Source organism: Lagenorhynchus albirostris, chromosome 1 (assembly GCF_949774975.1).
Source record: "Lagenorhynchus albirostris chromosome 1, mLagAlb1.1, whole genome shotgun sequence".
NCBI lineage: Eukaryota > Metazoa > Chordata > Mammalia > Artiodactyla > Delphinidae > Lagenorhynchus > Lagenorhynchus albirostris.
In genome coordinates, this window is record NC_083095.1 from 30,787,579 (window position 1) to 30,815,077 (window position 27,499).

Consider the following 27,499-nt stretch of genomic DNA (forward strand, 5'->3'; position numbering starts at 1 on the left):
AATCAAAAGAAAGCTGGAGTAGCAATACTCATATCAGATAAAATAGACTTTAAAATAAAGAATGTTACAAGAGACAAGGAAGGACACTACAAAATGATCAAGGGATCAATCCAAGAAGAAGATATAACAATTATAAATATATATGCACCCAACATAGGAGCACCTCAATACATAAGGCAACTGCTAACAGCTATAAAAGAGGAAATCGACAGTAACACAATAATAGTGGGGGACTTTAACACCTCACTTACACCAATGGTCAGATCATCCAAAATGAAAATAAATAAGGAAACAGAGGATTTAAATGACACAACAGACCAGATAGATTTAATTGATATTTATAGGACATTCAATCCAAAAACAGCAGATTACACTTTCTTCTCAAGTGTGCATGGAACATTCTCCAGGACAGATCACATCTTGGGTCACAAATCAAGCTTCAGCAAACATAAGAAAATTGAAATCATATCAAGCACCTTTTCTGATCACAATGCTATGAGATTAGAAATGAATTACACAGAAAAAAACAGAAAAAAACACAAACACATGGAGGGCAAACAATACGTTACTAAACAACCAAGAGATCACTGAAGAAAGCAAAGAGGAAGTCAAAAAATACCTAGACACAAATGACAATGAAAACACGACAATCCAAAATCTACGGGATGCAGCAAAAGCAGTTCTAAGAGGGAAGTTTATAGCTATACAAGCCTACCTCAAGAAAAAAGAAAAATGTCATGTAAACAATCGAACCTTACACCTACAGGAACTAGAGAAAGAAGAACAAACAAAACCCAAAGTTAGCAGAAGGAAAGAAATCATAAAGATCAGAGCAGAAATAAAGGAAATAAAAACAAAGAAAACAATAGCAAAGATCAATAAAACTAAAAGCTGGTTCTTTGAGAAGATAAACAAAATTGATCAACCATTAGGCAGACTCATCAAGAAAAAGAGGGAGAGGACTCCCATCAATAAAATTAGAAACGAAAAGGAGAACTTAAAACAGACAACACAAAAATACAAAGCATCCTAAGAGACTACTACAAGCAACTCTATGCCAATAAAATGGACAACCTGGAAGAAATGGACAAATTCTTAGAAAGGTATGACCTTCCAAGACTGAACCAGGAAGAAACAGAAAATATGAACAGACCAGTCACAAGTAATGAAATTGAAACTGTGATTAAAAATCTTCCAACAAACAAAAGCCCAGGACCAGATGGCTTCACAGATGAATTCTATCAAACATTTAGAGAAGAGCTAACACCCATCCTTCTCAAACTCTTCGAAAAATTGCAGAGGAAGGAACACTCCCAAACTCATTCTATGAGGCCACCATCACCCTGATACCAAAACCAGACAAAGATACTACAAAAAAAGAAAATTACAGACCAATATCACTGATGAATATAGATGCAAAAATCCGCAACAAAATACTAGCAAATAAAATCCAACAACACTTTAAAAGGATCATGCACCATGATCAAGTGGGATTTATCCCAGGGATGCAAGCGTTCTTCAATATACGCAAATCAATCAATGTGATACACCATATTAACAAACTGAAGAATAAAAACCACATGATCATCTCAATAGATGCAGAAAAAGCTTTTGACAAAATTCAACACCCATTTATGATAAAAACTCTCAAGAAAGGGGGCATAGGGCTTCCCTGGTGGCGCAGTGGTTGAGAGTCCGCCTGCTGATGCAGGGGACACGGGTTTGTGCCCTGGTCTGGGAAGATCCCACATGCTGTTAAGCGGCTAGGCCCGTGAGCCATGGCCACTGAGCCTGTGCGTCTGGAGCCTGTGCTCTGCAACAGCAGAGGCCTCAACAGTGAGAGGCCCGCGTACCGCAAAAAAAAAAAAAAAAAAAAAAAGAAAGTGGTTATAGAGGGAACCTACCTCAACATAATAAAGGCCATATACGACAAACGCACAGCAAACATCATTCTCAATGGTGAAAAACTGAAAGCATTTCGTCTAAGATCAGGAACAAGACAACGATGTCCACTCTCACCACTATTATTCAACATAGTTTTGGAAGTCACAGCCGTGGCAATCAGAGAAGAAAAAGAAATAAAATGAATACAAATTGGAAAAGAAGAAGCAAAACTGTCACTTTTTGCAGATTACATGATACTATACATAGAGAATCCTAAAGATGCTACCAGAAAACTAATAGAGCTAATCAATGAATTTGGTAAAGTTGCAGGATACAATATTAATGCACAGAAATCTCTTGCATTCCTATACACTAACGATGAAAAATCTGAAAGAGAAATTAAGGAAACACTCCCATTTACCATTGTGACAAAAAGAATCAAATACCTAGGAATAAACCTACCTAGGGAGACAAAAGACCTGTATGCAGAAAACTATAAGACACTGATGAAAGAAATTAAAGATGATACCAACAGATGGAGTAATATACCATGTTCTTGGATAGGAAGAATCAATATTGTGAAAATGACTATACTACCCAAAGCAATCTACAGATTCAATGTAATCCCTATCAAATTACCAATGGCGTTTTTTACAGAACTAGAACAAAAAATCTTAAAATTTGTATGGAGACACAAAAGACCCCGAATAGCCAAAGCAGTCTTGAGGGAAAAAAACGGAGCTGGAGGAATCAGGCTCCCTCACTTCAGACTATACTACAAAGCTACAGTAATCAAGACAATATGGTACTGGCAGAATAAGAGAAACATAGATCAATGGAACAGGACAGAAAGCCCAGAGATAAACCCATGCATCTATGTTCAACTAATCTATGACAGAAGAGGCAAGGATATACAAAGGAAAAAAGACAGTCTCTTCAATAAGTGGTGCTGGGAAAACTGGACAGCTACATGTAAAAGAATGAAATTAGAATAACTCCCTAACACCATACACAAAAATAAACTCAAAATGGATTAGAGGCCTAAATGTAAGACCAGACACTATAAAACTCTTAGAGGAAAACATAGGAAGAACACTCTATGACATAAATCACAGCAAGATCTTTTTTGATCCACCTCCTAGAGTAATGGAAATAAAAACAAAAATAAACAAATGGGACCTAATGAAACTTCAAAGCTTTTGCACAGCAAAGGTAACCATAAACAAACGAAAAGACAACCCTCAGAATGGGAGAAAATATTTGCAAACAAATCAACGGACAAAGGATTAATCTCCAAAATATATAAACAGCTCATGCAGCTCAATATTGAAGAAGCAAACAACCCAATCCAAAAATGGGCAGAAGACCTAAATAGACATTTTTCCAAAGTAGACATACAGATGGCCAAGAAGCACATGAAAAGATGCTCAACATCACTAATTATTAGAGAAATGCAAATCAAAACCACAATGAGGTATCTATCACCTCATACCAGTTAGAATGGGCATCATCGGAAAATCTACAAACAACAAATGCTGGAGAGGGTGTGGAGAAAAGTTAACCCTCTTGCGTTGTTGGTGGGAATGTAAATTGATACAGCTACTGTGGAGAACAGTATGGAGGTTCCTTAAAAAACTAAAAATAGAATTACCATATGATCCAGCAATCCCACTACTGGGCATATACTCAGAGAAAACCATAATTCAAAAAGACACATGTACCCCAGTGTTCACTGCAGCACTATTTACAATAGCCAGGTCACAGAAGCAACCTAAATGCCCACTGACAGATGAATGGATAAAGAAGTTGTGGTACATATATACAATGGAATATTACTCAGCCATAAAAAGGAACGAAATTGAGTCATTTGTTGAGACATGGATGGATCTAGAGACTGTCATACAGAGTGAAGTAAGTCAGAAAGAGAAAAACAAATATCATATATTAACGCATATATGTGGAAACTAGAAAAATGGTACAGATGAACTGGTTTGCAAGGCAGAAGTTGAGACACAGATGTAGAGAGCAAATGTATGGACACCAAGGGGGGAAAGTCTTGGTGGGGTGGGGATGGTGGTGTGATGAACTGGGCGATTGGGATTGACATGTATACACTAATGTGTATAAAACTGATGACTAATAAGAACCTGCTGTATAAAAAGATTAATAAAATAAAATTTGAAATTTTTTAAAAAGCTGATAAGAATTGTATTTATTCATAGAATCAATTAATTCTACACTAAAAACTAGTACATACACATTTTGATACTTGCTTTCTATATGAGAAAAAATTTCTGTATGATGTAGAGGAGGTCTAAGTACGTAAGTCTATAAAATGGGTGCAGGCCAAGGAAAAAGGCTTGCTCCCTACCCAGTTCTGGTATACTTGCCATTATCTTAGAATATCAATTCACGGGTCAAATTATGTTGACATTTTCCAGGGGAAAAGAAAATGTTCTGAAAAGCATGCCTTTCCTCCCCTGATACCCAATTTAAAAACATTCAAATTGAACATCCCACTTGGTTGACTGAGGGGTAAAGAAGAACTGAAGGAAAAAAAGAAAAAAGCAGAAGAGAAACATTTTTTCCTCTTCTGTCATTACTGTTTTTAACCTAACATGTCTCTCAAAGTGTTTAGCTCCATGGTGATGAGAGCAAGAGAAAAACACAGAAACACTGAAAGAACAAATTCCCTCAGAATATTTTAGGGTTTGCAACACAAAGCTTAACATGGAATTACAGAGGCATTCAAGTTGAAAATAGATTCTTATAACTTAGTAATGATGTAAGATGAACAGTCTTTATAATAGCTTTAAAAAAAGCTGATACGTTCCTCCCCACCCCCAAAAAACCCCAGCCTTCTACTTGACTTTTTCACATTAGTAATTTCCCAATGTAAAGAATATAGAAGAAACCATAATCATTGTTTAGAAAAAAGGGTTTCCACTTTGCCCCCCAAGGGGACACTTGGCAGTATCTGGTGGTCACAACTTGGTTAAGAGTGCTACTTGCATCTAGTGAGTTGAGGCCAGGGACACTGCTAAACATCCTACAATCACACAACCTCCATAACAAAGAATTCTCTGGCCTCAGATGGCACAGTTCTAAGGCTGAGATTCTGGTTTAGAAGTAACTTTAACAGTGAAATGCAAAGATTTATAATCATCCCAGTTCCAAAACTTAGGTCAAAGCAAGTAGGGAAGTCTCCCAGGCTCTCTGTACTACCTACAGGCTGATGTTTGCAATGGTTCTACTTTCACATGGGATACAGTGCTGAAAACTGCTACAGGAAGAGATTTCACTGTTGAATAACTTATGAACTTATAAGAAATGCAGAGTACGGTAAAATACATTTACAAATAAACATGAAAAGGTACTTTAAAAATGTTAACCAATGTAAAATTATGATGACAACTCATTAAATGAAGAAAACATCAATGATACTATACTTTTGGTAGTAACAATATCAATAATGTTCATTTCCACTGACTGATCCTTGCTTGCTAAAAATCTTTCACAATCTTCCTTCCCTCAGAGCTTTAATTACATGGCTTAAATTTATTCTTTACTTCAATTAATAATATTTTCTGAACACCTACTCTGTGAACTGTTCTAAACCCTGGGGCTAGGATGGTGAACAGAGCAGAAAAACCCTCACTCTTAAAGAGCTTACATTCTAGTAGGGGAATGCAAGAACAAGGAAATCAATAAATAATGTAAAGATCAGAAGTGAAAAGTGCCCTGTGGAAAAATAAAATTAAAAAGTGATATGGCTAACAGGACATGGAAGCAACCTAAGTGCCCACCGACAGATGAATGGAGAAAGTGCCCACTGACAGATGAATGGATAAAGAAGATGTGGCACATATATACAATGGAATATTACTCAGCCATGAAAAGAAACAAAATTGAGTTATTTGTAGTGAGGTGGATGGACCTTGAGTCTTTCATACAAAGTGAAGTAAGTCAGAAAGAGAAAAACAAATACCGTATGCTAACATATATATATGGAATCGAAAAAAAAAGAAATGGTTCTGAAGAACCTGAGGGCAGGACAGGAATAAAGACACAGACGTAGAAAATGGACTTGAGGACACGAGGAGTGGTAAGGGTAAGCTGGGACGAAGTGAGAGAGTGGCATGGACATATGTACACTACCAAATGTAAAATAGATAGCTAGTGGGAAGCAGCCGCATAGCACAGGGAGATCAGCTCGGTGCTTTGTGACCACCTAGAGGTGTGGGATAGGGAGGGTGGAAGGGAGAAACAAGAGGGAGGAGATATGGGGAAATATGTATATGTATAGCTGATTCACTTTGTTATACAGCAGAAACTAACACAACATTGTAAAGCAATTATACTCCAATAAAGATGTTAAAAAAAAAAGAAGACCAAAAAAAAAAAAAGATACTCCTGAAGAAGAATAAGATGAAAGGACTTTCCTTCCTAGCTAAGATTTTGGAAAAGAAAAAAAAAGCTGTTGTGTATATTAGTGTATCAAAATCTAAATTGAACTTTGGAAGTAAATAGTAACCCCAGAAACAGTCTGAAATTCAAATTTAATTTCGTCTCATTTATTTTATCTGGCAATCCTACACATAAGAGGAAACAGGTACAAAAATGTTCATAGTGACATTGTTTATAACAGCAATACCTGGAACCCACCTAAATCTGCATTGAGGAAATAATGGATAAACTGTATATTCACACGATAGAATATTAAGCAGCAGTGAAAATAAATGAATTAAAGCAACGAGAAATAACATAATGAATAACATTAAATAATGAATCTTAGAAACATTATTAAACTTAAAAACAAAAAAAGTAATATGGCTAAGATGGCTGATTGGATACTCTCATCAACTGGTCAGTCAAGGAAGGCCTCTCTGTGAAGAAGTGATTTGAGATAAGAAGACCTAAATGTCCAGAAGGAACCGGTTACACAAAGGAAGGACGTTCTAGGCAGAAGGAAGAGCAAGTAGAAAGACTCTAAAACCTGAACAAACTTAGCACGTCCAAAGTAAAGAGAGCAGGCGTGGCTGGAGGGCAGGGAGATGACACAGGGTTAAGAGAGACAGACAGCTTCAGACTGTAAGGAAGCTCGGAGGCCTTAGTAAAAGCAATGTGAAGCAGCTGCAGGGCTCCACGGGCTTGTCTTGTGCATGACCCAGCAGAAGATGCAAATGGCTTGCTCTAAGGTGGGACCAGCAGAGATGGAGAGAAATGGACAGAGGTGGGTACTTTTGGAGGTAGAAACAACAAGGCATGCTGATGGATCACATATGGTTTAGAAACTTGACATGCTGATGGATCTAGAAAGAGATGAATCGAGGATAACTCTTGAATGTCTAGCTTGAGCAACTGGTTGGATGATTCTCCTGGGGAATTCAGAGTGGGCGAGAAGCAGGTTTATAAACAGGATGACCAACTATCCTGGTTTGTCCTGGACTGAGAGGTTTCCTAGAATGTGGGACTTTCAGTGTTGAAACCAAGGAAGTCCTGGGAAAGTAGGATGACTTGATCACCCCAGATATAAATCAAGAGTTCTCTGCTGAGGGTGTCTCTTGGACATCTATGTGGAGCTATCAGACTCACAGTTTGAAATACAGGTGTGAAACCAACTCTGAGCTGGAGACACAGAACTGGGAATCACAGAGGCATACAGGCGGCATTTAAAGTCCCCAAACTAGATGACATCACCTCGGGAGAGAAGGGAAGGGGTCCTAGAACAGAGTTGGCATTTCTCTTTTTCACAGATAATATAAAGATGTCTGCATCAGTACAGTTCCCCATCTACACAGCCTTTCAGACTTAAGACTCCATGTTTTTGACTCTTACTTTCCAGATCTTGCCAGAAAATTATTATAGAAACACAAAGTAAAATGCACATCTCAGATGCTTTGGGTGACTTATTGAAGCTACTGATGCTTTGCTTAATGCCTCAGCTTTGAGGGCCCCATGTCAGATCCTTCCCAACAGTCACAGACGAGCCCAAATATACAGAATAGGTTTGTTTACTGTCCATCCTTTCCCTTCTCTTTCCCAAAGCTTCACTGCAAAGAAATCCCACGACTACTACTGACAAATGTTTGACCTCTTTTCCCTACTTCCAATCCCACTTCCCTCCTTTTCTAAGTATCTTTAAGAAGCATGACCTTCGGGCTTCCCTGGTGGGGCAGTGATTGAGAGACCGCCTGCTGATGCAGGGGACACGGGTTCGTGCCCCGGTCCGGGAAAATCCCACATGCTTCGGAGCGGCTGGGCCCGTGAGCCATGGCCGCTGAGCCTGCGCGTCTGGAGCCTGTGCTCTGCCACGGGAGGCCACAACAGTGAGAGGCCCGCATACCGCAAAAAAAAAAAAAAAAAGAAGCATGACCCTCAACTACCACAATCAAAAAGTCACAATGAGGGGCTTCCCTGGTGGCGCAGTGGTTGAGAGTCCGCCTGCCAATGCAGGGGACACGGGTTCGTGCCCCGGTCCGGGAAGATCCCACATGCCGCAGAGCGGCTGGGCCCGTGAGCCATGGCCGCTGAGCCTGCGCGTCCGGAGCCTGTGCTCCACAACGGGAGAGGCCACAGCAGTGAGAGGCCCGCGTACCGCAAAAAAAAGTCACAATGAGGAAAAGGAACACAGAAAGAAATAAGTTGACCATAAAAGCTCTCCAAAGGCAAGTTTCACTTGAGAGAGGCCCACAGTTCAGCACATTAGTCTCTGAAAAAACTGCTAACACTCTTGGCTGCAACTTAACTTGGGTACACTGGTATTCAAAAAAGGAACAATTACCAGAGTGACTCAACAGATGGCCCATTTAAACTATGGGATTAATACAATGTGTCTGGTGACCTAGCTCAAGTAACTAAATAGAAGCCTCCCAATTGGCCAACTTGTGACTGAAAATATCAAATGTTTGCAGCAGACCTTGTAAAATCTAACTCTATCTGGCCAATCTGGGCAGAGAAAGAGAATGAAACATGAGAAATAATCAAAAGAGGTCTAGGGCTTGGAATGGCCATAGCAGAATTACCTGGCTCCCCTGTGGGACATCTTCATCCCTATGAGGGTAAGCATCCTGGCTAGAGAGAACAAGAAGACGTGGGCATTTCAAAAAATACATTAAAAAACTAAAAAAAAAAAGACTCTGTCTAAAAGATAAGATAATTGAAACGGTAGAATTTCAGGGAGAAGCAATTAATGAGAATAAATTTTACCTAGCAAACCCTACTCTACTGATAAAGGGACCACCCCCATTGTGGGTCCCTCTGTAGGGGCCCTCTTGTAGGGGCACAGTCACTCTTCAAAAGGACTTCCCAAATTCTTCTCTAGCACTTAAAAACACTCACATGCTGGATCACTTTGAACTCATACTAAGTTTAATAAACGTGAAGCATTTTTAATCATATGTAAAGAAAAAGAAACAGAAAAGGCAGACTTGAGTTTAAAAATAAAAACAATACTAAAAACCTCAGAAGAGTAAGGGTCAAAGGTTTCTGATCAAACAGCTTAAGCAATGTCTTATTATATCATTATGCCTTTTTATTTTACTTTTATACTGAATACCAAATTTGTTTTATTTTTCACTAACAATATTAGAAATTTAAACATCCTAATGTAAATCACCCTTAAAACATTGATCTCCTGTTGATTGATTGCCGATAACTACATTTTCAGGGCACTCAAAAAATATCATCATATTCTTATGTATGTAAAAAATACTCATATACAGTAATTTTATCTACTACATAAATACCTTCTATAATCACCACATTCCTCTCTGTAAGGATGTACATTTTAAAATCCATTGGTAATAAAAGATCATTCCTTTACCTTTCAAAGTAATTTAAATTTTGTAAATGATAGAAATTCAATGAAAAAACGCTGATAGCAAACTTCATAACATAATCGGGTTTACAGACTTCTGACATTATGCTTACCCACAGTAAAGCTATACAGACACATTTAATGGATACTAAGTTGCATATAATTGCCTGAAGCAAGAAATACATATTTTAATTTACATATTTTTAAATGCACTTAATTGCTTCACCTTCATTCCAGTGAAATCACTAAACGATGCTTCACATATCTATTCCATTAGCATTAAGATGCTATTTATAGCTTTAGAATTTAATGATCTGAAAATACATTAATCCTTTTAAAATGTGTTCTGTGATGTCATTATGGCTTTATAAGGATACGCAGAGCTTTTTACTGAGAGGCATTCTGACAAACAGAGAAAAGCAGACACCGTTTAAGTGAAAAAATGAAATGAAAAACTCCAGGTAGGAGTCTTGAAGACAGGGCGCTCAAGGACATGTGTTCTCCAAAGAAAGAGTCTGCTGTGCCCAGAGTCACAAGCCAGAGAGCCATCCTACTGCCCAGCAGCTGGAGGGAAAGGAGACCTCTGCAGGAATATTTCAATAAAAAGAATTATGCTGGAAAAGTAACATACTCTTAAAGTATTTTCATAATTAAGTTAATTTTAAGAAACCTATCCAGTAATGAAATATAAGATACAAATGAACTCACAAAAAAGTTTTCAGTGAGCTCCTTTTTGCAAAAATATCTTTAAGTTTCTGATGCATATAACATTCTACAGAGTCTCTAAAGATCAAGACAAATTACTACTGTCCAGTGCTAACGAGCTATTAGGGGAGCTCTTTACATAAAACCACATAAGGAACAAAGCAATAAGCACCGCAGTATAATTCTGACAACTATTCCTCTGGCTGGATTTGGAAATTGTGCCCAGAGAGATGACACAGAAACAACTGAGAACAGGTGTGAGCACATGCAGAGGAGGAATAAAAGAGAACCAATCCCTAATCCTGGGCCTTTGCCCATGAAGGGGAACAGGAGGCAGCACCGTCATCTCCCCCAGCAGGTCTTCTCTCTGACCACCAGACCAGGTGAGATGTCCATCCTTTTCAGGGAATCCAAGGATCCCATTCTTTCAAAGCACTTTCCACACTTTACAGTGAGTTATTTGGGGGCAGAGATCAGCTCTTTCCATCCTTCCCAGGGAATCCAAGGATCCCATTCTTTCAAAGCACTTTCCACACTTTACACTGAGTTCTTTTGGGGCAGAGATCAGCTCTCATCAACCTGTACAGTCCCAGATACCAGCACAGTCACAAAGTACCTACTCATTAAATGTTCGATATAAAAATAAATGAATGAGAAGAAAAAACAGTAAAAGAGAAGAAGCTATTTTCATGGAAGCAGGAGAACCAAAATGAAGAAAAGAGTAACTCCTTGGGAAATGAGACAGAAAACAAAGAGAAGTGGAAAACAGTCCAGGAATAGACTTACACATGTATGGTCAGTTGATTTGCAACCAAGACACCAACTCAGTTCAAGCAGAAAAAAATCTTTTTAAGCAAACAAACGGTAACGATGGATATACAGATGGGGGGGAAAAAAACCACCTCGACAATTACCTTATTTCATACACAAAAAATTAAAGATAGGTTATCAATCTAAATGTAAAAGATAAAACCCTAAAGCATCTTCAAGTAAATACAGAAAAACATCTTCCCAATATTAGACAGGCAAGGATTTCTTGGATAACACATAGTTAAGCACTAACCATGAAAAATTATAAATTGGACTTAAAATTAAACCTTATCCTTATCAAGAGACATCATTAAGAATATAAATCTCTCTGGGCTTCCCTGGTGGCGCAGTGGTTGAGAGTCCATCTGTCGATGCAGGGGACATGGGTTCGTGCCCCGGTCCGGGAAGATCCCACATGCCGCGGAGCGGCTAGACCCGTGAGCCATGGCTGCTAAGCCTGCGCGTCCGGAGCCTGTGCTCCACAACGGGAGAGGCCACAACAGTGAGAGGCCCGCGTACCGCAAAAAAAAAAAAAAAAAAAAAAGAAGCTAATTGACCTCATATGGAGTATGAATTATTCTCACTAGAGGTGGAGATAAAAAATTACACGTAACATGAACAAGTTCTGGCTTCTGTAGAAGCTACAACTTAGACTTCCTTTTCTCTGTACATTGAGTCCCCTTTTTGAACACTACATGATTTTACCCTAATTTCAAACAATTTAAAATGTCTAAATAACTGATAAGTTTAATATCATCTCTCTTTTGAAGGAGGAGAATTCTAACCTAACAAGAGCTAAAATGTTTTCCTCGGGGCAAATCAAGTGTTTCCACTGCTAGTATATCCTTCTTTTTCTTACTCAACAATACTTCCAAGATAACTGACACAACTTTTTTGTCTTCCCTAGCTAACACTGTACTTTACAAACATCCAAAATTCTGGAAAGCAAATTCTAGGAATCAACTTTATTACAGTCTTTCACAGAATTTAAGTTCCATATACATTGGAAAGGAAAGAACAGACAGGGTGAGCTGAGAAATGTGCCTCCGATCAAGCGGTCTTAGAATACATGCAATAATCAGCTCATCTCTTCCCCTCAGTGGAGCAAGCCGCTGACAGTGAGCGATTGGTGTTTAGAAACAATTCCAAGAGGCTTGTGAAGGTAAACTACTGGCCAGCTACAAGGAACGTCAAATCTCCATGATGCGGTCTTTTTAGAGCTCACCATTAGAGTCAGCACTGGTTTACTATGAGATGCAGGAAAGCATTTCTCATGAGGAGCCGCTGCCAGTGAAGAAGCAGTTTTAGGCCAGCTTCCAAATGCCACCTGGCATCGCCCCAGGGATGAGGCACCCGCTCAGATGATATCTGCGGCAGAAGCAGCATCTCTTCACCCACAGGGGGTTGGGGACTTCACAACAGTTCCGCTTTCCAGCTACTCTGGAAGACAGGGGAAGGAAATGTCTCTCTCCACCTTTAATTCTCCTCGCAAGTTCTCTTTCTGTAGTCCAGGTCATATAGCTCTCTACAAGAACATCAATGTACACAAATTGAAAAGCCTGAGGGTGAAGAGTTAAATCACACACACACACACACACACACACAAGCTGTATTCTGTATGAAAAGCTCAACAAAAACTACAAGTCCATCTGTCAGAGAAAGCGTCCTCTCGCTGAACAGGAAGTGAGATGGAGACCCGAAAGAGTAATTCCAAGAGCCAGTTATTTTTCATGGGGCCGGGAACTTCATGGTCATTGCCAATAGAAACTTATTGCCATATATAAAGGGCAGTGACTCCTCTCTTTGTAAATATTATGAAATACCAACCACTAGCTTGAATGTAATATAAACTACATTTGTTCAATGTGTGAAGCTTTTTCTTCTGCAAAAGGTCCATGTAGGTAAAAGCCGGCCTAATCAAGAAATAGCTATTCCCTGGAAACAGGAATGTCAAAAGCAGCCGGTTCTCAGATGGAGGTCAAGAACTGAACAGAGAATATTTATAGCCGGCCACTCAAGCAGAGAATAACTGTAACAACAACGTCCTCTCCCATTTATGACACTTTACAGTTTACTAGAGAGCATTTTTGTATTCATTATCTCATTTGGAAAAATAGGCCAAGTCCACTCAGAACTGTAGGAAGTATCCCAGCACCAAAGAGCATGTGGCCCTCTGCCCTCAGAGGGAAAATACTCACAAAATCAAAATAACTGCATCTTCTCTTGTGCTGAAAAACAGTAACTAAAAAACTATCTTGCATACCCAATTTGAAAGCAACATCCCATGACCGCAGTTAGTGGTGAGCTACATGCAATAAACACAACCAAAAAAAGGGGAGTCTGGAAAAGAAAGACAGTAACTACTTACTAAGAAACCAGACTTTTTTTTTTCTTTATTTTTTGATTGTTCTTCAAGCACTGAAACATATAGGAAGGGGCCTACTTTGTCCTTTTGTATCCAGAAATATCAAAAACAGACAAAAACTCCAAAAAGCATCATGACCCTGGCTCTATTTTATAACATTTGGAAGAAAATGAACTTGACAATGAAATTTAGAGCCCTAGTAATGAAGACAGAGAGATCTCAAGTAGCAACAAGAGAAGGCAGAAAAGAAACGCTCAAGTCCAGATCCCATTCTGCCAGATGACTTCCCTGCCAAGGACGATATCCCTACCTAACAGGTGAAAGGATTATCCCTCACGCAGTGATTCCCAACTGTGGTTTCAGACAACCACTAGGGGACTCCAAAAATCTCAAAGAATATGGCAAAATTTCAGAACATAATTTTAATCCCACCAATTTATGGAGCACTAATGTACCCCAAAGACTGAGTGTAGGAATGGTTGGAAATCACCTCTCTGGGAACTAGGCAACAGTACAGCCTTTTACTTTGAAACATGAAGAGAAAGTAACTTCTCACATTTCTCACTCCCCTAGAGAAAAAGAGATCCTACTATATAACATTAGGGAAGAAGATTTGATTTTAAAAAAAGGGTATTCAACTGATGTCACAGCCTCCTCACAGAATTAATGAAGGAGGAATCCATCTGGTCAGAAATTAGAATGGCTGTTTTGAAAAAAGAGTGAGCCTATTTTTTTCCCTGCAGTTAACACGTCAGCAAGTCAATCAAGCTTTCTATTAACTGAGCATCTACTATGAAAAGCAAAACAAAACATGGACAAATTAGCTACTGCTTAAAGATGCCCTCAGACCTTGCTTAGAAAATGGTAGCTACCTGGTGTTATTTCAGGTCAAAAAAGAAGCAATGGCAGAGTTAGCAATTCCTCTGTGGTGGGTTACTTTTTAAGACTACAAATTCCTCACCTGAACTCTTTTCTCTCTAATTTTCTTCCCACATCAGGTTGACCCCTTCATTCTTTACCTGAACTTGACTTTATTCCCATCCTCCACTTAGAACAAAGTCAAACTCCTCCCCCCTCTTCCTACCAGCTGCCCCCTATGTCTTTCATATCAAAAAAAAAAAAAAAAAAAAAAAAGGAAGGAAATGGGGAAGGAGAGGTAAAAAGATACCCCATTTTGAAGGAATGAGAATGAGGATTGGGAGACCAACTGTAAATGACTTATCCAAATCCTTTTGGAGAAGAGATTACATTGGAATCTTATCTCAAACAAACAAACAAACAAAACCCTATCAAGCTATCTTTGTGAAGGAGTAGTGAACTTAACAGAATCAGGAACCCACTGATGAAGAGACAGTGTTATAACGTGTTAAGAGTCAAAGTAGCAAATTAAAAAATAGGGAGGTTTCTTTATTTATAACTTTAGCATTGGGTCTGAGAATAAAATAAATAAATTTGAAATAAATCTGAAGTAAATCTAATGAGTGTTATGCAAGAAAATCAACTGATACACACCCCCAGCATTGTGAATACAAAGACCACAGTTCAGAATATTAAACACGATCATGCAAAGTCTAAAAGTCCCATGAAGCCACTCATAAGTAAAACAGGCAGAAAAGATAGGATCACTATTTATTAATGATAATATTTTGAAAACAAATTAAAATTTGCTTTCTTCAACCGTTTAAATGCAAAGATCTTAATTTGATGCCTAAAACTAAAAACACACTATAACACCCAGGAATCAAAGTTTGAGTGTTCTCCAACAATACAAAATTATAAAATAATTTAAAACTGGACGCTATTTGACTAATATAATTCAAATCAGTCTCTCAGTGGAAGAGAATAACGTCGCAAAAGTGGAATCCCGCATGCTGTTGCTGTCTAAAGAAACTTCAAAGACAGTGCTGTGTTCTTACTAACATTAACAGCTGCTGAAACAACAATTCTTTTAGAAACCCTCATTTTCTTCCAGGGGTGCAGTTTGCCAAAGAATCCCAGGCTAAAATCTAAATGGACACAGGCCAAAACTGAGTGATAACACAAAATTCAGACTTCATTTAAAACAACTTTTATACTCTTTCCTTGGAAGAGAGGACAAAGGACAAAGCTCTCATCATTTGCTCTGTTTACACCACAAAGGCTTCAGGACAATAAACTCTGGGGGTGATTACTGGCCAACTGGTTGAAGTGCATCCCTGCTCATAGAGAATGTTTCTGTTATGGACAGACACTTAAAAGAAGCCCGCTGGAAGCTAAGAGGGCTGTGGCATACATACCAAGTTATTTTGAGCCTCAGAGAAAGAGGCCAGCAAACAAATCCTCAGAAACAATCAAAACACCACAAAGGGCAAATAGTTTCAGATCCAGGGAGATGTCTGTTGCTTCCTTGTGGTGTGATGATTTGAAAACCAGACAATAACCGGACTTACTGTAAACTGAAGCATGAAGTGGGATAATGGAGATGTGAGTCAGAGCAGAGTTCCCTGTGCTTTGCAATGTTGCATTGTTTAAGTTACGGGACAGGGGAGGGAGCAGAGAGGAAGGGTACATCAGACAGAATGAGGCAGGGGACAGATACACCATATCAAAAACAAGTCCAGGAGGGACCCCGAATTCAACTACCCTTGGAGAATTACCGAATGCAGCCTTCGGTCACTTGCCTTTTTTCTCCTATCTTTCTATCAGGGGAACGGAGACGTTTCTTTTAAAGATATAGTATTCCTCTTCCTATATAACGGCTTACTTTATAAGACTCCCTCACTTAAAAACAAACAAAACAAAACCACAGGTCTACATAAATATACCCTACACCAAAAATCTCTCCCTAAAATGGTTAAAAACAAAAGCTAACCAGAATAGGCCAGAGCCCAGCTTCCCTTTAAAAAGGCTCCCTCTTTATCCTATGATGAAATGTCAACAACCTCTTGATATAAATACTTGAAGTTCAGATGATATTATGTTTAACACATTCCATATATAGGTATTTAAGAATTTCTGGGTGCCACCACCCAGGTTAGTCCTTCCTTAATAACTGGTGTGGGTCCCCCTGCACCACCCTTTTAATGGTGCGCTCTGTGTTCTGTGAGAACACATTATTAGCTCATGTTAACCACAGCTACTTCTGGGTGGTAAAATCACAGATGCTTTTCATTTTCATCTTCATTTTATGTCTGGCTGTACTTTCCACATTTTCGTAGGTATGTATTGTTTTTGGAAAAGTTATTTTTTAAATTTGGGAGGAACGGAGTGTTTTCCGGAGGTTTTCTGGATACTTCAACCAAATACAACCAAATGGATATTACTCCAAATGATTAGCAAAATACAATAAAAGAATAGAATTTTAGCCACAATGAATGCTGGGCCTGGGCTTGAATCTTTATAACCAACAAGCTCCACGCATTTGCAGAGTGAATAGATGTACACTGATGTCTCCATCTTTAAAATGAGGACACTGGGCTTCCCTGGTGGCACAGTGGTTAAGAATCCGCCTGCCAAGGCAGGGGACACAGGTTCGAGCCCTGGTCCGGGAAGATCCCACATGCCGCGGAGCAACTAAGCCCATGCACCACAACTACTGAGGCTGTGCACCACGGGTACTGAAGCCCACGCGCCTAGCACCCATGCTCCGCAACAAGAGAAGCCACAGCAATGAGAAACCCGCGCACTGCAACGAAGAGTAGCCCCCACTCGCCGCAACTAGAGAAAGCCCACACACAGCAACGAAGACCCAATGCAGCCAAAAATACATAAATAAAATAAATTTATTATTTTTATAAATGAGGCCACCATGCAGTAATAAAATGGGAATACCATCAAATTTTCAAGATGGGGCCAAATATTCAGACAGAAGTAGAGACAGCTGGTCTGTCTTCACACACTATTTAGCAGAGTTTTCCAGAGTACAGAGCGAGTACCTACCGGTACAGATCAGACTAATTCTATTTAATTGATTTGAGAAGAAAATTAAAAACAAAAAACAAAGAGGGTGGGAAGCTTTCGCCAGGGATTAGCATTCATTTAGAAAATTGAGATTTCATTTCCACAAAGTTAGAAGGCATCTGCTACTGAGGGGATAAGATATCATCAAGCATAAAACTCCAGATATTTCTACACTCCTTAAGAACTTTGGAATTCTTGACCTGGCCTGTCACTGCACCCACTGACGAGAGATATTGACTGCCATGGAAGAAATAATTCACACAATGTAATCTAGAAGCCATAAAGTGATGTTAAATTCCCACTAGACTTAAACTTTTCACGCCCAGTCTGTTTAGGTGTTGGCTAATGACCCAATTATTTACACAATATGCAAACTAAGGGCCATAAGTTTTCCTGATTTGTATTTGGTACTGAAGCATGGTCTCTTGGCTCCTAATTGCAAAAAGAGATTAAGTGAGAGGTATTAAACGAGTCCTTACGACAAACAGGACCAAAGTGCTTCGTAAACAGGCACCCTTTTAAACACAGCCTAAATTGCTAATACGAAGGTCTCTAAGATTTATATCAGGGAAAAGAGCTTAACTAACCGTGTAATAAGGAATTTTATCAAGGGTGTTCACTGACATGAAATACTTTATCAGTTTCTTAGAAACTCATTCTAAAATCTTTCAACTTAATTCAGCAGATGTGCTAACCATAATTTTATAATTTGAACACCTGATTTTCCAAAATGAACATGACAGTGTATAACAAATAGCAATGACCCAGACCAACAAAGACAACCCAACTCACGTGCTTGTGCACAGACGCAAAACAGTAGTCACGCCTGCAAAACACAAAATTACACAGCGAGCTATGGCTTTCTTCTACTTCCTGTCAAAAGATGCATTCCTCTGAGAGGCCCACTCACAGATATTCCAATGTGAAAACAAAGATTTATCCACGTATTAAAAAGTCAACTCACATTACAAGTTGAAAATCTGGTCTTTTGGCTACTGACTGGCTAAGTCTGCTTGTCTTTTTCTCTTTAGAGCAGAAACAATAAGATGTTAAGTGCTGGGCAAGATTCCCTAATGCACCATCAGAGAAAACCCGTAGGAAAACAAAAAACAAAAAACCTCATTAAAAGGCTTACTTTCTATCTAAGAAAAGTCTTCATTTTATCTTTATCCCCAAATGACTTACAAATGTCCCCCACTTTAGAATGAATATGATTATTTTAATGTTTTGTACTAAAATAAATTGGAACAAAGCAAACTTATGATTCAGTGAAGACCAAAAAAAGACTTTCACCCACTTCATTGCCAGGTAACTGACAGGTGTCAGTAAGTCAGAGAAGAAAAGGATATCAAATTCCATCCTAAATATGAGAGACACTGATGAGTGGTTCAAGTTAGAAGATGCAAAACGCACACAATATAAACTTCCAGGATTCCCTCCTGCGTCAACCACGCTGCAGGAGTTAAGCTGAGACTCTCGGCAGCAAGACAGCCCCTGGGGGAGACCAAACTGGAGCTGAAGACAGGCAACCACTACTACCCCTTCACAAAGGAAAGGCTAGAAAGCGCGGAGGAATGTTCTAAAACAGACACGCAAAACCCAAATTGCTTACAAATGTCAAATGTTCCACTGCTTTTCACTCTATCTAGGGAAGAAATTTGCTTTCACAAATGGGTACATACCCATCTTCAAACTCAAAGAACAAGTCTCCCTTTCTAGTTCCTTCAATCAGAATAAACAGTGGAAAACATTTAGTAGCATTCTGGATAATTTGCACCAATTTAGATGATTCACGTATTGCTGCCCCAGACTAAATGGTCTATGGCTAGTGATTTCAAGTCAACAAGGGTGTGGAAAGCAAGACCTAATTACAGATCTGGGTCACTGTCTAGAAGTTCCCTCAGCCCAGTGGAGCATCCCCCAAAGGGCACCACTTCATTTTGAGGCATAAAAATAAGCCAAGTCTACAGATCCCTTTACATAGGAAATAAATGAGAAGACATCCTTCCACAAGAAATAAAAATATCAGTTCACTGAATTGATCTTTCAAAGAAAAACGTCAGTAGTCTTTTTCCCTTAAAAAACAACACTAAAGTTTTTGAAACAAGAATATGGAAATAAAATTCATTACAGGATTATAGCTTAAATATCTTGCATTTCTTGTCTATATTTGGCCTGCTGTACAAATGGCATTCCATTTGAAGTCTGGTCATCTCCCAATGCAAAAGATTTACTAGCTCTTTTCATAGGGGCCTCACTGATTGGGTGTTTCCATTTGATGGTTATAATCTTCTAGCATTGGCAACATTTTAATTTATGATCCTGGGCCCACAATGAAGGAAAAAAGCTAAAGACAGTTACATTTAAATAAAATTAAAAGAAGGATTCATTTTTTTAACAACAGAAAAATGCATGCACAAAGCACCAAAACCTAAAACTGGATTTCTACAAAAGATGTTATTGAGTCTGTAGTGTGGATACAATCTATATGAATTAAGGGGAAAAAAACCTTTTGGGTTTACTGTTTTTTTCACAGGTTAAACATTTAAGCGATGGGACTTCCCTGGTGGCGCAGTGGTTAAGAATCCGCCCGCCAAGGCAGGGGACACGGGTTCGAGCCCTGGTCCAGGAAGATCCCACATGCCGCAGAGCAACTAAGCCGGTGTGCCACAACTACTGAAGCCCATGCGCCTAGAGCCTGTGCTCCGCAACAAGAGAAACCACCGCAATAAGAAACCCGCGCACCACAACGAAGAGTAGCCCCCACTCGCCGCAACTAGAGAAAGCCCGCGTGCAGCAACGAAGACCCAACACAGCCATAAATAAACAAAATTTAAAAAAAAAATTTAAGCGAAAAATAACACCCTGAAAAAAAAAGGAAATCCTCTTCTGATTGTCATAAATCTTTCTCTGACATTTTATCTGTAATTACGCTCCCAAGTTGAGAGGATTAATGATCTCTGAGTGGAAATGACTATTCAGTCTGTGGAGGCAACATTCCAAACAAGAACCGGGGGAGACGACTCCTCAAACGGCAAAGAATGGGTGTTTTGAATGCAGAAGTTAAATGACCTAAGAAATGTTTCAGACAAGGATGCTACAAAATCGTCTCCAAGACTCAGGCTGGGGCACAAAAGGAAATAATGAGATACTACAATTCAAAGTACCGTGCTTCATAATCTGTTCATAGGAGTGGATGCCTCCTCTATTACTGCTGCCACAAGCCGGAAACAAATTTAGGAAGCACATGAGGCAACTTTGTCAGTATGATGGCTAACGGTCAGAGTGCAGAAGAATGCATAGTTTTACCCAAGTTTGCCAAAAGCATGCATTATGACCACACGATGAATGGAGCTATTTATATGAAAAAGTAACCAACACACTCTGAAAAGCTCACTGATGACACAGTAGGTCCTGTACATGCCAAACCTTCACGGGGTGCAGGCGCGGATGTGAACTCAGCAGCAGACCAAGCACCAGACTCCAGAAGATAAGCGTGTTGATGAAACTCATCAGCCACTGAAAATCTAACCCATTTCATTACGGATCACCAAGATGCCTAGTGACAGATCTTCGGACAAGTATCTGAGAACACATTCATAGCTTCTTTCTGTGATCCTGAATTTCTTCTCAAATTCTTTGTGATCTTAAACAACAAATACACGCACAGTATCTACGTTTACCTGAAGTGAAAAAGCATACAAAAACCATCCTACACGTACGTAGTAAAAGCACAAACAAATGCATGAGAAGAACAGAGATCAAAACCAGGAAAGAGGTTCCTCAGAGGCGGAGAAAGGATACTGTTATGAGGGAGGATGGCCGTAGGTTTTTAACTGTTCCATAGGATTGGTAAACATTCTGTTTGTCTAGAGTGTTGTAGCAGGACACATAATAAATATCTGTTATATCATCCCTTATGCAGTTTCTGTATTTGAGTACTCACAGTAATTTTTGAAGAACAAAAGCAAACAAGGAATTAGAAGTCTGGTATAGACCGTTCTAAGAAAACACAAGGGACAGCTCCACACTGTTAAATATATACCTATAGAAGGGGATGGTTTTCAGGTCAGCAGTCTAAGACCCTTTTCAGCGTTCACAGCCCAAGTGGGTTGATTAAAAGGCAAAACCTCCAGGGAAAGGAAAGACAGAATCCGAAAGCAATGTATTTCATTCTCACGTCTTTGAATATGAAATCACTGCCTGTGAATTGTTCAGAATGAAGAGGGTGCCCTCCACAGCAACACATCCTGTCACGTTAGTTTAACAGTATGAGTTTGCCTCCCTTTGCAACTGCTCCCACATTCCCCAGGGAGAAACGAATGGAGTACTAAAAACAAATGGAGATGAAGTGAATCACCTAGGGTCTTTTGGCTCCCAACTCAAACTGGCTTAAACAGAAAGGAAATGTTACTGGCTCACATGCTTGGACTTCTGGAGGAGAAACTGCCTTCAAGGCTGGTTCCTCTGTCCTCCACTCTGTGTGACCTCCTGCTTGGCCTGGAGCCACACCAGACCTCACACCCGCGCAAAACAACATCCAGAAGAAGAGAGGCAGAGGCAGGCTCTTCCGGTAGCTCTGTTTGAAGTATGAGAAGACTTCTGCCAGAAGCTCCCGGCAAACTTACTTTGGAGTCTCCTTGGCTAGAGCAGGATTAGAGAACCATTCTTGAAGCCAGGCCGCTGGCCAGTGAATGCCCACCACTGGCTGATGCCTCCTCCCCGATGAGTTAATCATGCGTGGACACAGCAGGGATGGGACTGCCCCTCACCAGGGCCCACCCTGGAGCTGTGGTCAGCTCCTCAACCCCATAACATGGCGGGGGGGGGGGGGGGCTTGTGGTGGTGGGGTAGATGAGATGCATAACATGGATTCAATCCTAATGTCTACTCACTAGCATTTACAGGGAAAGGCCTGAGCCATTCTGTGTTTATCAGAAGATTAAATAAATCATAATCGTGATATATTTGTACATATATAAAGCTAGAGATGCAAAACTCAGATGACCAAATTAATTACTTCCTTTGAGAAAAGCAGATTTTTTTTGGCTGCACCGCGCTCCTTACAGGACCTTAGTTTCCCAACCAGGGATTGAACACAAGTCCACGGCAGTGAAAATGCTGAGTCCTAACCACTGGACTGCCAGGAACTCCCGAGAAAAGCAGATTTTTAAAAACTTCGTTCCTACACCTCCACTGCTCCAATGAGAAATTTAAAGACAGAAAATTAACACTTTATAAAGCACGTAGGTCATAGGAAGTATGGTATAGTACTTACTATATTCTTGTGCCATAGCTACAGAAATTCAGATAATAGCAACCACATTAACAATGTATAACCTGAAAAAAAGAATAAAAATAGTTAAGTACAGAAGACATTTCATTAAAAACAGTTGCATAACTTTGACAAGTCTTATTTTTTTCCCTGAAAGAAATAAACCAGTCTTTTTAAAGTAAGCAGCTGAACTTAAATTAAAAATGAGAAAAATATCTGCAGTATAAAAATTCTTCTATCTTCAAGTTATAATTATCTGCATCTTTTGTAGATCTGACCACCACCAAACAAACAAAGAAAATACATTTTAAGCAAGGAAAATTGCCCTGGACTGCTATTTATAAAACGGAAACAAAAGCAATTATTAAACGGACCTCAAAACCCATGTCATCTAACCTCTACAACACACATCCAACCTACTGAGTTCAACGCAACTTAAAGCTAGATAAATCAGCTTCAATTTCTAAATTCCTAAACTCAGAGATCTGAGGAAACAGTCCCCAGAAAAAAATGCACGTATCTGATTCAAATATTTGACTCTGCATTTTAATAAAACCTTTGAATATTCAGCATACCTTGAAATGCTAAAGAAACACAGCCAAAGAACTGGGGACTCTAAGACACTGGAATGTCTTTTAATATTCAAAAGAGAAAGGTCTGTCCCTATCCAGACCTCAGGACAAATAACAATATGGCAAGTCACACTCTTAATTCAGAAGGAGTTTAAAAACATAAAACTCTAACCATGGCTGATTGGTGTTTCCTGGGGATGGTGTGCCTTGGCAAGGCTGAGGATAGTAACCGGCCATCAATCTACGAATATCATGTCTAACTTCACTTTCCTCAGTGTATGTAAGATTCAGCCATGTTGTTGGCATTAGTTATGGTCTTCAGAAGAAGAAAAAACTTTTCCTCTACCCTCTTGTATTCAATTCCTGGGGACTTGCAAATTCAACTGACGAAGACAAATTAATAAGAGAAGAGGCATATGTTTCTTTATTGATGTTAATGTTTTTACATGCATGGAGATGCCATGGAACAATGAGAACCTAAAGTGGCAGTTAGATCCAGGGGCTCATACGCCATTCTAACAAAAGGGCAATAAATAGTGGAGAAGTGACTAAACAAAGGAAAAAAGGGGGTTAGGCTCCTAAGGATGAGAAATTGTGGGAAGGTGACTAGGAAATGTATGGGAGATAAGAATTATTGAGTAAGATTTGTTACACAGACTCAAGTGTCATTCTCTTCTTCCTGTTATGGCAGATGGGGTGCCCTGCTTACACCCCAAATTTATGCCCTGCTTTACAAATGGAAATTTACAAATGGAAATTTATGCCCAGCTTTCTGGAAGAAAGGGGGAGGGCAAAAAGCTCTTCCTGTGTCTGATGTTTTTAGACTTCCTTCAGTCCAAAATTATTTTCATGCCAAAGTGGCATATTTTGGGGTGGCATATTCTGATCCCCTTCATGTTCATAAAAATAAAAAAAAACAAAAGCACTATTAAAATAGAAGTGCAAGTCTCAGAAAAGAAGATATATTTGCAATATATAAATCCAGCAAAGGACTCATTAGAATATAACAAACTCCGACAAAACAAGAAAAAGACAGGTCACCCAAACAGGATATGAAAAATGGCCAACAAGCACATGAAAAGGTGCTCAACGTCATTCATTACCATGGAAATACAAATTACAAACCACAAATGAGATCAAATTACATGCTCATCCAAATGGCTCATATGCAAATATCTGACAATACCAGGTCTTAGGATGTGGAGCAATTCAACTCTCATGTGCTGCTGTGGGAGTGTGAACTGGAAAACTGCTCGGCAATATCTAATAAAGCAGAACATAAACTGTGGCCTAGCAATTCCACTCCTGGGGAAATACCTTCTAGGAATGCATATACACAGGTCCTAAAGACACATATATTTAACGAAGCATTAATTGCAATAGCCAAGACTCAGTAACAAATAAACTGTGGAATATTCATATAATGAACACTACACAGCAGGGGGTCAATCAATTTTTTCTGCAAAGGACCAGACAGTAAATATTTTAGGGTTTGCAGGCCAAACGGTCTCTGTGCCCTGTTACAACTACTCAACTCTGCCACTGGAGTGCAAAACTAACCACAGACAATATGTAAATGAATGGGTGTGGCTGTGCTCCAATAAAACTTTATTTACAAAAACAGGCAGTCTGCATACTACACAGTCATGAACATAAATGAACCATAAATGATTCAACAACACAGATGACTCTCACAAACTTAATGTCGAGACAAAGAAGCCAGACACATGACAGAATGTACCATATGATTTTATTTTATAAAGTTCAAAAGGAGGTAAAACGATGTAAATCAGGATAGTAGTTATCTTTTAGAGGGGGCAGTAAAGCCTGGGGGGAAGGAAGAATTCTGGCAGGCTAGTAATACTGGGTTCCCTGGTTTGAATGGTGGTTTTCCGGTTATACTCAATTAGGAAAATTCATCAAAGTGCTCCTTTATGACACATTTGTCTCTATATGTGTAACACTTGAATAAAAAAGTGATATATTTTCAATTTTTATAAATAAAGAATATGGGCCAGTAAGATAAGTGAATGATTTCTCAAAGCTCACTAGCCCCGGACATCAGACACTCGATGCAGTAGCTGCAGCTCTGTACCCTTGCTAAGCGCGGTCCAGAAACAACACCCCCGCCCCTTTGCTTAGTGTGACGTCTACATTACAACTAAACCTCTGTGCTGAGTAGCAGGTAGGACTTTGGAGAATGAGCTATGATTAAATAGAACATACAGGCAGGAAGAGAATGCAATACAGAGGGAGAGAGGGAAGTAACAGATGGTGCATGAAGAGACTGGTGGAAATAAGCCCCTACATTTTAACATAATCTGCTGAATAATCTATACAGAATACAAAGTAAAGTAAGCAGCTTAGAAACACAATGTGGAAGGTTACTAAACTTGTCTTTTGGACAATAATAATGACATTTTAAAAGCTGACTAGTGCTCCTGAAAGACCGTTGAAGGGATTTTGTTTCCAGTACAACAACTTCTTCCAATCTAACAGGTTAAACGGGCAGCAAGCTTCAGCTTTCAAATGAAAAGGCAAATCGGATAGATAATATAGTCTTGACTTTTTAGGTCTGCATATTTTAAACAATTTCTATACCCTGGTTTCACCTCATCCCTCTATACTGTGTCTGAAAATTTAATTAGATATTGTGACTTCCCAGGGATCACAGGAAGCCATTAAATTACCAAGGTTGTGCCCAAATATACGAGGAGAGGCAGAAAACACAAAAATGCCAAACAAGATCATGGGCATCACATTCTATTAATATGGGCTTATATCATGAGTGAAATAAAGAGAGAAAGAGTAAAGAAAAAGTGAAAAGAACTGACATCCACTCACTATACTGTATTCACTGTATAACTGATAAGTGCAAGAAACTGAACTAGATGCTAGAAATCCAAGGAAAAAGTTCCTGTCTTTAAGAAGCTCACAGTTATAAAGAAAATGAAAAGCCTATGCATCAATAATTTAAATCAAATGTCACAAAAGTTACACGATATTTACAAGTGCTACAGAGCTATGAATTAACAGAAGAGAATTACTAAATGGAGGAGTGAAATGCAAATGAGGAGAGATGGGTGAGGAAAGGAAGTCTTTACCTAGTAGGTACGAGTTGAAATGGGTTTTTTTTTTTTTTTTTTTTTTGCTGTACGCGGGCCTCCCACCGCTGTGGCCTCTCCCGTTGCGGAGCACAGGCTCCAGACGCACAGGCTCAGCGGCCATGGCTCACGGGCCCAGCCGCTCCGCGGCATGTGGGAGCTTCCCGGACCGGGGCACGAACCCATGTCCCCTGCATCGGCAGGCAGACTCTCAACCGCTGTGCCACCAGGGAAGCCCTAAAATGGGTTTTGAATGATTAAAGATGGGCAAGACAAGAAAAGGAACAGAGCATTATTCCAGGCAGAGGGAGAGAATATGCAAAGGCATGGAGGCATGAATGAGCCACTCATGCTTGAGGAGTAAGAGGAAATCTGAGGCTTCCAGAACATGGTGTATAAGGACAAGCTAAGACTGAGATGATGGAGGGACTTGTCAATTATACTAGGTTCAAATTTTATCCTGCAGGCATTATGGAACCATTCAGGTGGGAACTGGGGGAATGAGAATGGAATACAAAGAATAGAGGGGGAGTGATAGGTCTCCAGATATATCTTCTTGCATAGTTTTGACATTTATAACCATAGTACTGTTAAACAAAATAAAAAGGTAAACAATCAAAATCAAACAGTATGTGAAGGTAACTCAAAATGAAACACATTCAGTAATAAGGGAACTGCATTACAAAGGTATAAGTAACCACACTTAACTGAGTACAGAAGAAAAGAACTAACCTAACCGCTTTGGAAGCCAGTATCTTGACTATATACTCTGAGACTAGAGAAAAAACAAAGAAAGGAATGTGAAAGACCAGAATGAACTGTATGGTATCAGACTGGAATCAGAGGTATCATGGTTTTTAATATATATTTCAGTAGATAATAGATATTGGTAGAGGCAGGTATGTGTAGCCCTGTCCTCTGACAAAGACTAGGAGCAATGATACCCCTGTAGCAATGAGCACATGTAGCACCCAAATACTGGCTTCTAAACACCATCCTCCAATAAGGGGAACCAGGACTACTTAG

The 27,499-nt window shown here is 39.4% G+C and overlaps 1 protein-coding gene across 7 annotated transcripts in view; it reads right to left on the bottom strand.

The window, feature by feature from the left end:
- Positions 1 to 22,862, bottom strand: part of SIPA1L1 (signal induced proliferation associated 1 like 1) — a 198,321-nt gene extending 175,459 nt beyond the window's left edge. For all 7 annotated transcript variants that reach the window (XM_060140055.1, XM_060140048.1, XM_060140026.1 and 4 more), the window contains exon 1: positions 22,801 to 22,862. The gene's annotated coding sequence lies outside the window, so the exon portion shown is untranslated. The remainder of the gene's footprint in view (positions 1 to 22,800) is intronic.
- Positions 22,863 to 27,499: the final 4,637 nt, after the last annotated feature.